Source organism: Narcine bancroftii, chromosome 1 (assembly GCF_036971445.1).
Source record: "Narcine bancroftii isolate sNarBan1 chromosome 1, sNarBan1.hap1, whole genome shotgun sequence".
In the NCBI taxonomy this organism is placed as follows: domain Eukaryota; kingdom Metazoa; phylum Chordata; class Chondrichthyes; order Torpediniformes; family Narcinidae; genus Narcine; species Narcine bancroftii.
The window spans coordinates 327993813-328007122 of record NC_091469.1 but is presented as its reverse complement, the minus strand read 5'-3'; positions in this window follow the sequence as shown (position 1 = coordinate 328007122).

The window sequence follows — 13310 nt, the reverse complement described above, 5'->3', positions numbered from 1 at the left end:
GTCAAGCGCTGAAGAGCTGGCTCTGAATGGGCAACTAAAGCGGCATCGTCTGCAAAGAGTAGTTCACGGACAAGTTGCTCTTGTGTCTTGGTGTGAGCTTGCAGGCGCCTCAGATTGAAGAGACTGCCATCCGTGCGGTACCGGATGTAAACAGCGTCTTCATTGTTGAGGTCTTTCATGGCTTGGTTCAGCATCATGCTGAAGAAGATTGAAAAGAGGGTTGGTGCGAGAACACATCCTTGCTTCACGCCATTGTTAATGGAGAAGGGTTCAGAGAGCTCATTGCTGTATCTGACCCGACCTTGTTGGTTTTCGTGCAGTTGGATAATCATGTTGAGGAACTTTGGAGGACATCCGATGCGCTCTAGTATTTGCCAAAGCCCTTTCCTGCTCACGGTGTCGAAGGCTTTGGTGAGGTCAACAAAGGTGATGTAGAGTCCTTTGTTTTGTTCTCTGCACTTTTCTTGGAGCTGTCTGAGGGCAAAGACCATGTCAGTAGTTCCTCTGTTTGCGCGAAAGCCGCACTGTGATTCTGGGAGAATATTCTCGGCGACACTAGGTATTATTCTATTTAGGAGAATCCTAGCGAAGATTTTGCCTGCAATGGAGAGCAGCGTGATTCCCCTGTAGTTTGAGCAGTCTGATTTCTCGCCTTTGTTTTTGTACAGGGTGATGATGGTGGCATCACGAAGGTCCTGAGGCAGTTTTCCTTGGTCCCAACGAAGCTTGAAAAACTCATGCAGTTTGGCATGCAGAGTTTTGCCGCCAGCCTTCCAGACCTCTGGGGGGATACGGCGGCCCCGGCCTTGGTCGAGTGAGGCAGGAGGAGGCCCCGGTCCAGGCAGAGAGTGGGAGGCGACGGCCCCGGTCCGGGCACAGGGAGAGCAGCGGCGGCCCCGGCCCCGGTCCGGGCTGAGGGTAGGCGGCGGCGGCCCCGATCCGGGCAGGAGCAAGGGGGAGACGGCGGCCCTGGCCTCGGTCGAGTGAGGCAGGAGGAGGCCCCGGTCCGGGCACAGGGAGAGCAGCGGCGGCCCCGGCCCCGGTCCGGGCTGAGGGTAGGCGGCGGCGGCCCCGATCCGGGCAGGAGCAAGGGGGAGACGGCGGCCCCGGCCTCGGTCGAGTGAGGCAGGAGGAGGCCCCGGTCCGGGCAGAGAGTGGGAGGCGACGGCCCCGGTCCGGGCACAGGGAGAGCAGCAGCGGCCCCGGCCCCAGTCCGGGCTGAGGGTAGGCGGCGGCGGCCCCGATCCGGGCAGGAGCAAGGGGGAGACGGCGGCCCCGGCCTCGGTCGAGTGAGGAGACGGCGGCCCCGGCCTTGGTCGAGTGTGGCAGGCGGAGGCCCCGGTCCGGGCAGAGAGTGGGAGGCGGCGGCCCCGGTCCGGGCACAGGGAAAGCAACGGCAGCCCCGGCCCCGGTCCGGGCAGTATGGACCGACCTAGGAGGGGAGGCAGGCCCCTCCAGCCCGGGTATGAAACCTGCAAAGGAGAAGGCCACTCCGATATAAAACCTACAACCCAAGGACCTCGCTGCCACGTCCCAGCTTGCTTGGCCACGGCACACGAACCATGGGTGTAAAGGGTGGGGCCAGTATTGCGCGCACTGCACTCCACCTAAAAGCTCCTTTGCGCAGGCCCGAGGACAGGTCCACGTCCTCCCCCTCCACGTCCTCCCCCTCAAAAGATGCTCACAAACTCAAGCTAGCATGCTGGAACATCAGAACCATGCTAGACAAGGCTGACAGCCACCGACCTGAACGTCGGTCTGCCCTCATTGCACATGAACTCCTCAGACTTGACATCGACATAGCCGCTCTCAGTGAAGTCCTCCTGGCAGATGTAGGCAGCCTCCAAGAACGCGGCGTGGGCTACACACTCTACTGGTCTGGCAAGCCTTCGGATGAACGACTCCTATCTGGTGTAGGCTTCATGGTCAAGAACTTCATTGCCTCCAAACTCGAAAACCTTCCGACAAGCCACTCGGACCGAATCATGTCCATGCGACTCCCCCTTCAAAACAAGCATTGCATCACCCTCATCAGTGTCTATGCTCCAACCCTCCAGGCGGAACCAGCAGAAAAGGACAAGTTCTACACTGACCTGCGCAACCTCATCCAACGTACCCCTACAGCCGACAAGGTTGTCATCCTTGGCGACTTCAACGCTCGCGTCGGCAAAGACTCAGAAACCTGGCCAGGAATCCTGGGCAAGCATGGTGTCGGCAAGTGCAACGACAATGGGCGCCTCCTGTTGGAGCTCTGCGCAGAACAGCGGCTTGTCATTACAAACACCCTTTTTCAGCAGAGGGACAGCCTTAAGACTACCTGGATGCATCCCCGATCCAAACACTGGCACCTCCTGGACTACATCCTGGTGCGAGAAAGTGACAAACGAGATGTGCTCCACACCAGGGTCATGCCCAGCGCGGAATGCCACACTGACATTCGCTGCAAGCTCAACCTTCACTTCAAGCCAAAGACCAGGAACAGTAAAGCCCCCAGAAAGAGGTTCAATGTTGGAAACCTGCAGTCAGACGAAGCGAGAGGAAACTTCCAGGCAAACCTCAAAGCAAAGCTCAAAGATGCAACCCGCCTCACGGACCCGTCCCCTGAAACCCTCTGGGATCAGTTGAAGACTACCATACTGCAATCCACTGAAGATGTACTGGGCTTCTCCTCCAGGAAAAACAAGGACTGGTTCGACGAAAACAGCCAGGAAATCCAGGAGCTGCTGGCAAAGAAGCGAGCTGCCCACCAGGCTCACCTTACAAAGCCATCCTGTCCAGAGAAGAAACAAGCCTTCCGTCGCGCATGCAGCCATCTTCAGCGCAAACTCTGGGAGATGCAAAATGAGTGGTGGACTAGCCTCGCCAAACGAACCCAGCTCAGCGCGGACATTGGCGACTTCAGGGGTTTCTACGAGGCTCTAAAGGCTGTGAACGGCCCCTCACCCCAAGTCCAAAGCCTGCTGTGCAGCTCAGACGGCAAAGTCCTCCTCAGCGACAAGATCTCCATCCTCAACCGATGGTCAGAACACTTCCAATCTCTTTTCAGTGCCAACCGCTCAGTCCAAGATTCCGCCCTGCTCCAGCTCCCTCAACAGCCCCTAAGGCTAGAGCTGGGTGAGGTCCTCACCCAGGATGAGACATATAAGGCAATTGAACAACTGAAAAGTGGCAAAACAGTAGAGATAATGCACAGCCAATGTTAGTACAGCAAGGCTCGCCAGAGGGGAGACAAGCAGCTTTGCAGACATTCACCACAGTCTTTGCCCAGCAGAAGAAGGATTAAAATCAAAAAGACAGCTGCTAGGAAAGACTGAAGCAAGCGATACATGGATACCATGTTTGGCCTTGAGATACTCAAAATATGCCAGTATCTACCAAGCAATCGAAATATAATGAGATGTTTTATAAATATGTCAGCCTATCAGGTTGTTTACAAATTCTGGCGCTTCGTCTGAAATCAGGTGGCTCCTTTGCAACCTTGGGAACTGGCACAGGTCCTGGATCTGTAGTGTGGGAAGGACCTGCTCCAGAATTGCCAGCATGAGGCAGTGGAGCCTCAGCATGGCTATCTGAAAGCCTACTAGGGGTCACAAGCTGGGGAGGGGTGAGTCCAACCTCTTAGGTTCCCCCTTTTCACAGTTGTCTTCCATTCTTGCAGGTCCAGGATGCATTTTCTTGGTGCTTCTCTCCTTCTTCTTCTTATCAGTGGGAGTACTTTTCGCCTTACACACTTGAGCAAAGTGGCCGAGTTTCCCACTATAGCTGCAGGTAGCAAATCAAGCCAGGCACTTCTGTCTGGGGTGTCAGCTCTTATCACAGAAGAAGCATTTTTCAGGAGTTCATCTTTTTCTTTCCTTCGGGGTTCCAGCACTCCTGGATGTTTCTTTTTCGGTTTCTAGCATTTCACTGGACCACATGGCTCTTCTCAGTGTTTTGGCTAGAGTGACTGTCCGGTCGTAGGTTAAGGACTCCGTCTCCAGCAGACTCTGTCGGATGTAACTGGAGTCAATCCCATTGACTAAAGCATCCAGCTTCAAGGCATTGTGGTGTTGTTGCACATTGACTGCCCTGACATCACATTCATTTGCCAGTGAGTCGAGAGCCAGGGCATAGGCAGCATCACTTTCCCTGGGTTTCTGGTGTCTAGTCAGCAACTGGTGTCGAGCAAGCACCACATTCTGTGGCACTGCATAGTAACCAGTCAGATGTTCCCGGGCTATAGCCAGAGTGGTAGCTCCTTGCAATACGGCAAAAGGGACCTCACCCAGCAGAGAGTTCAGGTGGCCCCACTGTATCACCTCATCGACCACGTTGTTTCGACCCATGTAGTAACTGAAACAAGCAATCCAGTGGTTGAAAATTTCTCTGGCCCTCGGGGCAGACTGGTCGATTATTAGCTGCTCTGGCCTGAGGGCTGCATCCATTTCTGCTAATAAAATTGAAGTGCCAGTTGATGAAGTAGACAAAGACGATGTGGTCAAACAATAATCATGGCTTTTATTAGCAGAAACTCATGGTACAATAATGAAGGACAATAGATGCATATACAATTATATCCAAGGTGAGTAGAGATAATGCGCAGCCAACGTTAGAACAGCAAGGCTCGCCAGACGGGAAGACAGGCAGCTTGGCAGACATTCACCACATTCCTATCTACATTAGAATTTAAAATGAAGATACTGATCAAGAACCCTTCAATAGTAGATAATAATTTAAATAATATATATAAATTAAATTATACCCTTTACTTAAGAAAGTTGATGAAGATTTTAAAAAATGGATGAAATTACCAATAACATTATTGGGAGGAGTTAATTGTATTAAAAAAATGAACATATTTCCAAGAGTGCAATATCTTTTTCAAACATTACATATATTTCTTCCACAAAAATTTTTTTCAGGAACTAAATAAATATGTAAGGAAATCTATTTGGAAGAGCAAGATGTCGAGAGTATTGTTTAAAAAAAAAATTAACATGGAAATATGAATTGGAAGGTCTGCAACTTCCAAATTTTATAATTTATTATAGAGCCACACAGATAAGATTTCTCTCTTCCTTTTATGAAAGAGAGAAACCAGCAAGGATCAAAATAGAGGTGGATGAGATAGGAGAGAAGATATTAGAAGATTTTATATATATAAATGGGAGCCGAGATTAATATCTGATGATAGAGATACACCTCTGTTGAAATATTTGATTAATATATGGAACAAAGTAAACAATGAAATGGGAATAAGATATTATGGGTTAATTAAAATTCCTTTGATTCAAAATAGACATACTGTTTACAATGAATAATAGATTTTTTTAAATATTTGGTTCTCTAAAGGAATGAGAAATATAGAAGAATGCAATGAAGAATGGAAAGATGGCATTCAGAAATACATAGTTGTGTTCCTCTTGAGAAAATTATATATAATTTAAGGAATAAATATGATATTTTTCTGAAAATTTGGCACCCTTATTTACATAAAGTAGGTATGAATTTACAAGAGATTTCCCTGAACCTCACAAAATCTTCCAAACTCCTTGAATAAATAGAGAATGATTTTGAAGGTAAAAGTTGTGTAAATGGTGATGATATTTTGGTAACCAGGTTTGTTTTTCCTTTATTCCTAACTCTATCTTTGTTTCTATCTTTTTTCTTCTATTTTAGGGATTATTATTTGGGGAGGAGGGAGTTGGTGGGGTTTATTGGGGTATAGTTTGTAGCATGTCTAATTAATTTGAATATATGATTGACATTTTCTGTATTCGAAATACTAATTCATGTTTAAAAATTTTAAATAAAATATTTTTAAAAACCCTTCAATTCACCTGAAACTTTAACTCTATTTTATTTCGTACAGATACAGCCTGACCTGCTGAGTATTTTCTTTTTTTTTTCTGTGCTTATTTTAGATTTCCAACATTTAGAAAAAATTCATTTTAAGTTTGGCTATTAAAAGGAGACATGGATGAAATGTCCCTCACAGACTGGCAGAGGCTGACAGGAAGAAAATCAGCTTCAATTAAATTTGCTGAGAACTGGAAATAATATGAAGTACATGGGGACAACGGGCTGTGCCCCTGAATGTCTGCATCACACACTTGCCTCGCTGGCCTGAATTAAAACATTTTGTCTCACCTGAACACCAAAGTGTGAATGTTCCGACTTCCTGAGACATCAACGGGGGTCGCTTTCAGAAAGAACTCAAGAGAAAAACCACAGATGTGTGGTTTCCTTCCTGCACATATCCCTCCACTGCTGGCATGCATCAGTGTGTTGAGATTTCAAAGCTGCGAGGCTGCTTTACAATAAGCTGTCACCACTTTGGAAACTAAGGGGGTTGGAACTCAGCTGTTGGGAGGGTGTTATGATTCTGAAGTTTCAATGATGCAGTACAACAAACATTAATGATCAGAGTGGTTTCTCATCATCAATCCACCGAAAAGTGGATAGGATAAGGAACAGACTGCAGCCAGCAAGGACTAACACCATCTCACTTCTGTTTCAGCATCGGAGAGTTATCATGAGATACTAGTGAAATCAGTGGTGTAGCTGGGCAAAACATACTCTGGTGCCCAATGTTAATAAAGTGATCCTATTTTGATTTCAAATGTAAACATTATTCATTATTATGGGGATTGATAGACGCCAGATAAATTAATTTTCCAGTTGATTGAGATTACCTATTGCACAATTAGAGAACTAACAGCAAGGCATGCCAATTTAAAACTTCCATTTATTTTACCTCTTTATTTTCCGTGATATTTTTGCTGGTTGTTTGCGGCTGTGTGTGTGTGCGGCTCCAAAAACACTGCAAAGATTTTTACATTCCTTTTGTTGTTCAGTGTCACTGGTTCTGTACATAGTCCGGTTCATAGCATTTCTTTCGTGCCTTACACTCCTGCAGCCCCTGTGGGTTGATGCATCATTCCATTGTTTGCGGGGCTTCTCCACCAGACTCAGCCCCCCATGACCAGTAGTAGAAGGACACTAGTCTGTGGTCTTTCCTTTCCTTCAGCTACACCAAGCTTCAGAATCTCCTACAGCACATGATTCCTGCAGTTTGGAATGTGTCAGTCAGCAGCAATTCCTAATCAAGTTCAAGTTTATTTGTCATCCGATTGTACTGGTACAACCCGATGAAACAGCTTTCTCAGGTACACTGTGCAGTACAGTGCAAAACACATGTACAGGTATACACACATGCAGACAAATGATTCATATACACAGTACATATATTAAAATAAATATTAAAAATAGTAGAATCATGAAGAGTTGCTTTAGCAGTTGTTCAGCATTCTCACTGCCCTTGGGAAAAAGCTGTTCTCAGCCCGATGGTTCTTGCTCTGATATCTCTGTTTGTTTTTCCCAATGGGATCTGCTGGAAAATGCTGTGTGCGGGTTGGTTGGGGTCCTTAACATCTTTGAATAACAATCTCAGTAAATCAAATTGATGGAGAGGTGAGGAGGAGGGAGACCCCAATGATCTTCTCTGCCACTCTTGCCAATCCTGTGGATTGACTTCTGATCTGAAGCTCAACAGTAACAGCACCTCACTGTGAAACAGCTAGCCAGGATGCTCTTGATAGAGCTCCTGTAGAAAGCTGACAGGATGGTGGCTGGAAGCATTGACCGACTCGATCTTCTCAGGAAGTGCATTCACTGTGGTGCCTTCCTGACAAATGAGAAAGTGTGTGGTGCAGTCTACTCTCTCCACTACCAAGCTACTAATGCGTCGTGGAGAGAGGTCGTTCCTGGTCCTTCTGAAGCCCACAATCCTCTCCTTCATCTTATCCAAATTTATTCTCACACCAATCCATGAGATGTTAAACCTCTTCCCTTTAGTGTGACTCATTGTTGCATCATCTCCAAACTTAATGTCTCTTCTGGACTTGGATCTGTTTTAACATTCTTTGCTATGTGGCTGCAGCAAGAAAGATTTTCAGTGCATTTGAACATTGTGCTTGTGTGTCTGACAATAAACTCATTGACATTTCATCATCAGATTTCCAGTTGGAGCAAAGCAATCCAGCGCTCCTGCACCCTCTGCAGCTGCACAGATTCCTGTTGGAGTCATCGGCAGCTGAGCTCCAGATCCAAACCCCCAAAAGCAATCAGAAGTAAAATACAAAAGTCTGCAGACACCTTGGTTAAAGTAAAAATACAATGCTGGAAAAACGCAGCTGGTCAAACAGGTGCACCTGCTCAGAAACCGAGACATGGCCTTCAGAGTGCACAACAAGGTAGCCCTAGCTTTTGCAAGGATCAAGCTGTCTAAGGCCATCGGGGAAGCAAAGTGTGTGCATGCCAAGAGCATTCAGTCACTTCCTCGACAGCAAGGACACGCGACTCATGTGGAAGAGCACCCAAGACATCACCAACCACAAGACACAGCACCTGGTCATTTGGAGGACCATCTACACCATCGGCCTGTGTTGATGATGCCTCCAACTTCTATGTGCATTTTGAGGTGAAAATGGTATGGTGGCAAAGAAGACCACCTCTCCTCCAAATGACCAGGTGCTGTGTCTTGTGGTGGCTGATGTGAAGAGAGCCAATCAAGGTCAACCCGCAGATAGCCGCTGGACCGGATAACATTCCTGGCAGAGTGCTCAGGGGATGTGCAACTCAGCTAGTGGATGGTCTCATTGATATCTTCAACATCTCCCTGAGAAGTGCCATAGCCCTAATGTGCTTCAAAGCTGCCACCATTGTCCCCATGCCAAAGAATTCATCTGTTTTCTGCCTCAGTGACTACCGCCCTGTTGCACTCATGCCCAACATGATGAAATGCTTTGAGTAGCTCGTTATGGAGCATATCAAGCTCCTGCTGCCCCCTGTCACTGGACCCCCTGCAGTTCGCATATGGACTCAACTGCTCTATGGATGATGCCATCATCACCGCCCTCCATCTAGCCCTCATCCACCTGGAAAACAAGGACTCATATGTTCGAATGCTGCTTATTGACTTCAGCTCGACATTCAACACAATCATACCTCAGTACCTGATAAGAAAATTGAGCCAGCTGGTTCTAAACACCTCCATCTGGATTCTTGACTTCCTGTCGGGGAGTCCTCATGCAGTCCGGATCGGTAACAGCATTTCATAGACCATCAGACTAAGCACGAGGGTCTCTCTCCCCCTCACCCCCAGAGCTGTTTGCTGAGTCCAATGCTGTTCATTCTACTGACCCACGACTATGCATCTGAACACAGCTTGAACCACAACATCAAGTTCACTGATGACACAACCGTGGTGGGCCTGATCAGTAAGAATGATGAGTCAATGTACAGAGATGAGATGCAGTCTCTAATGAACTGGTGCAGAGCCAACAACCTGTATCTGAACATCAAAAAAACAAAAGAGATGGTTGTTGACTTCAGGAGGGCTTGGGGGACTATGCTACACTGACCATTGACGGCTCCACTATTGAGGTCGTCAAAAGTATCAAGTTCCTTGAAGTGTACTTTGCAAAGAATCTCACCTGGTCCCTTAACACCAGCTCCATAGTCAAGAAATCTCAGCAGCTTCTCTACTTCTTGCGAAGGCTGAGGGAAATTCACCTCCCACCCTCCATCCTCACTACATTCTACAGTGGATGTATTGAGAGCATCCTGTGCAACTGCATCACCACCTGGTTTGGAACCTGTACCTTCTTGGACCGCAAGACCCTGTAGAGGATAGTTAAATAAGTGGAAAAGATCATTAAGGGAGCTCTCTTCCTATATGAAGGACATTTACAACACTCGATGCAGGTGAAAGGGAAATAAACATTGTGAATGACTCCACACACCCCTCAAGTAAACTGTTTTCCCTCCTGCCATCTGGCAGGAGGTACCACAGCACTCAAGTTGTTATGTCCAGATTGGGCAACAGTTCTTTTTCCCCCAAGCCATCAGGCTCCTGAACTCCCAGAACATTTGGGGATTGGGTACCATGGACTGTTACTGTATAAGTCTTAATATTTTAATATGTTTAACCTATATTTATGTAAATATGCTCCATGGTCCTGGAGAAATGCTATCTTGTCTTTACCGTGTGAGCATAATATGAATGATAAATAAAGGTGACGACTTGATAGAGCAAAGATAAAAATACACAACCGACATTTCGGGCTTCAGCCCTTCATCAAGGTATGAAAAAATGTGGATAGATGCCCAACCAAAATGGTGGTGGGGAACAGGGGGAGGAGCACAGTCCCACAGGCAGGAGGTAATTGGTGAATAAGGAAGAGGGGCCACAGTAGTAAGCAAGGGGAGGAGGGATGGCTCTGTGAATGAAAAAGGTGATGGAGGAGAGAAGACAAAGGGAAAGGAAGGGAGAACAGAGTAGCTAGCAGAAAGTGGAGAAATCAATGTTAATGCCATCCGGTTGGAGAGTGCCCAGATGGAACATTAAGTGTTACACCAATTTACGGCTGGCCTTGGTGGGATGGTACATGAGGCCATAGAAAGACATAGGATTGTGAGCATGGGAATAAGGCACAGAATTAAAAGGGTTGGCTATTGGGAAATCCCTGTCACTGATGCAGACTGAATGAAGGTGCTCAGTGATCTCCCAGTCTGTGTCTTGTCCCTCCGATGTAGAGAAGGCCACAAAATGAGCATCGGATGTAGAAGATAACTACTGTAGATACACAAATAAAGTGTTGCTTCACTTGGAAGGGCTATATGAGACCCCAAATGGTGGTGAGGGAGGAGGTGAGAGTGCAAGTGTAGCAGTTCCTGCAGCTGCAGGGGAAGATGCCAAGGGGGAAATTGGTGGGGAGGGACGAATGGATGAGGAAGTCACAGAGCAAACAGTCCCTATGGAAGGTAGAGAGGGAAGGAGAAGGGAAAATATGTTCAGTAGTTGGATCATGTTATAGGTGGTGGAGGTTATGGAGGTGTAACAAATTATAGATATGTTTTGGGAGATAAATTAGGGCAGGTCTTTTAGTGTAGGTCACAAACAATCACTTTAAAACAGTTCTCATTTAAAATACTGTAGTTCTGTTCAGGCTAGACTGGCCGGTTCCAAGAGCCTTTGCAAAAGCTTTGGAGAGTGCCCAGAAGATTTCACTAATAGATTGTTGTTTACAAAAAGGCAACAGATGAAAGAACTTGTCAGAGTCATGGGCTGTCTGGAGTGTAACTTGTTATTCGAGGAGGGTCATGTGGTTTTGCATGCAGAGAGAGAGAAACAGGCTTTTTTTGTCTGAGAGAGAGAGGATTCAATTCTGCAGTTTTACAGTTCAGCAGCAGCTGGGACTGCAACAGGACAAGCTGGCAAGCTTGTGGAAAAACCTCATTTGGAAGACAAGTTGTGAGTGCTTAGTTCAGCCTGGTCAAAGCCTTTGTGGTTCATACAAGAGGAGAGGACTGGCTGCCTAATGTTTCACTTGAAATAAGAGAAACAAAAAGGAACTCTGTGGTGGCCTGAAAGAAAGGGGTTATCATCTGGAAAACCCTGATGCGGCAAGTTTCTTCGGTAAGACTCTGAAGTGGCTGGTTACAAGGAATCAGTTGTGGGTGTCCAGTGAACAACAAATCTCTCTCTGAAAACCGACATGAATCTTCCTGCGTGGTAACCATTAACCTTTCAAGCACAAAAGTCTGGTGAACTTTATGCATGTTAAATTCTGTTCACAGTATAAGAATTGCCTGCAACCAGTAAATTTGGAGGATTGAGAAGTGAGATTGGACTGTGAATCAAAGAACTTTTCTGAACTTACATACACATTACATACATGTGCTCTTAGAATTACAAGAGGGTTAAGTTAGGTTAGTTAAGTTAATAGTAATAAGTTAAAGATTGATCCTGTTTTCATGTTTAAAAATTATTAAAAGCAACTTTTGTTTTAGTAACCATTTGTCTTGGTGAATATCTATTGCTGCTGGGTTATGGGGTCTTCTGGGCTCATAACAGAGGATAATGTGTTGGATGTGAAAGTTGATGGGGTGGTACGTGAGAACAAGATGAGTCCTGTGTTTGCTGTATCTGTGGGAAGAGAGGTCCAGGGAAGCTGAGTGGGATATGTAGGAGATATAGGTGAGGGTTGACTTGATGGTGATGAAGGGAAGGCACGTTTGTAGAAGGCAGACATCTCAGATTATCTGAAATGGAAGACTTCAGCTTGGGAACAGATGCAGTGGAGATGGACATATTGTGAGAAAAAACAGTATCCTTGAAAGGGACTGGGTGTGAAGAGGTGTACTCGAGGTAGTTGCGAGAGTTAGCAGTTTTGTAATATATGTCGGTGGAAAGTTTGTCTCCCAAGATGAAAACAGAGAGATGCAGGAAGGGGAGAGTGTTGCCAGAGGTGGACCAGGTGATTTTAGATTGGGGTGGAAGTTGGCAGTGAAATGAATGAAGTTTTTGAGCTCATCATGGGTGCATGAGGCAGACCCGATGTAGTTGTCAACATAGCAGAAGAGTTGAGGGGCATGATCAGGGAGCCTTCAGGGGCCAAGGCCATTCAGGGGCCCTCTTGCTCTCACCATCCTCTCAAATTCTGGTTCCAATACCTGGTTCTCATGAACCAGTCTCCAGCATGAATTAATATAAGGTCCCACACAAGAGATTAGTGTACAAACTTACAGCACATGGTATTGGAGGTATGGTATTGAGGTGGATAGAGAATTGGTTGTCAGACAGGAAGGAAAGAGTAGGAATAAACAGGTTCTTTTCAGAATGGCAGGCAGGGTGATGTCATGCTGAAGGAGTAGTGGCCAGAGAAGAATAGTCCTCTGCAGAGAAAAGAAAAAAAGAAAAAACAAAGCTAGACAGAAAAAACATAGAAGGCCTGAAAGATAAAGAAAACCCAAGAGATGGCACCAAAAAAGGAAAAGACCAGAGAGACAGATAAAGAAGAAGTTATGAAAACAGCAGAAAGAAAAGAGGTAGGCCTTACCTTAAAAAAGAATGCTCAATCCCCGAAGCCATTGGAAGCCCAGCTGGACAATGGCCCTCCTGGGAACGAACTACAAAAATGGCTCACTGAGCCACAAAAAGATGCACAACTGCACATAACAAAAAAGACACTGATGGGAGGGGAGCCCAGCAACGGGAAAAAATTGAATTGACAGAAAGAACTGGGCAGATGACATCACAGCAAGAAGAGGTGAACAGAAGTCAAGAGAAGGAGAAAAAGAGGAAGATAAAGACTTACACGGAAAAGAGGAAAGTAAAAAAGATAAACAGTTAATAGATAGAGAATATTTTAATGAGCAAATGAAGATATTAAAGGACATTTTAACCACAGAATTTAATACAATAAAAATAAAAATGGAAAAAGCCAAGGATAGAATGAAAAACTAGAACTGGCCATAGCAGATAA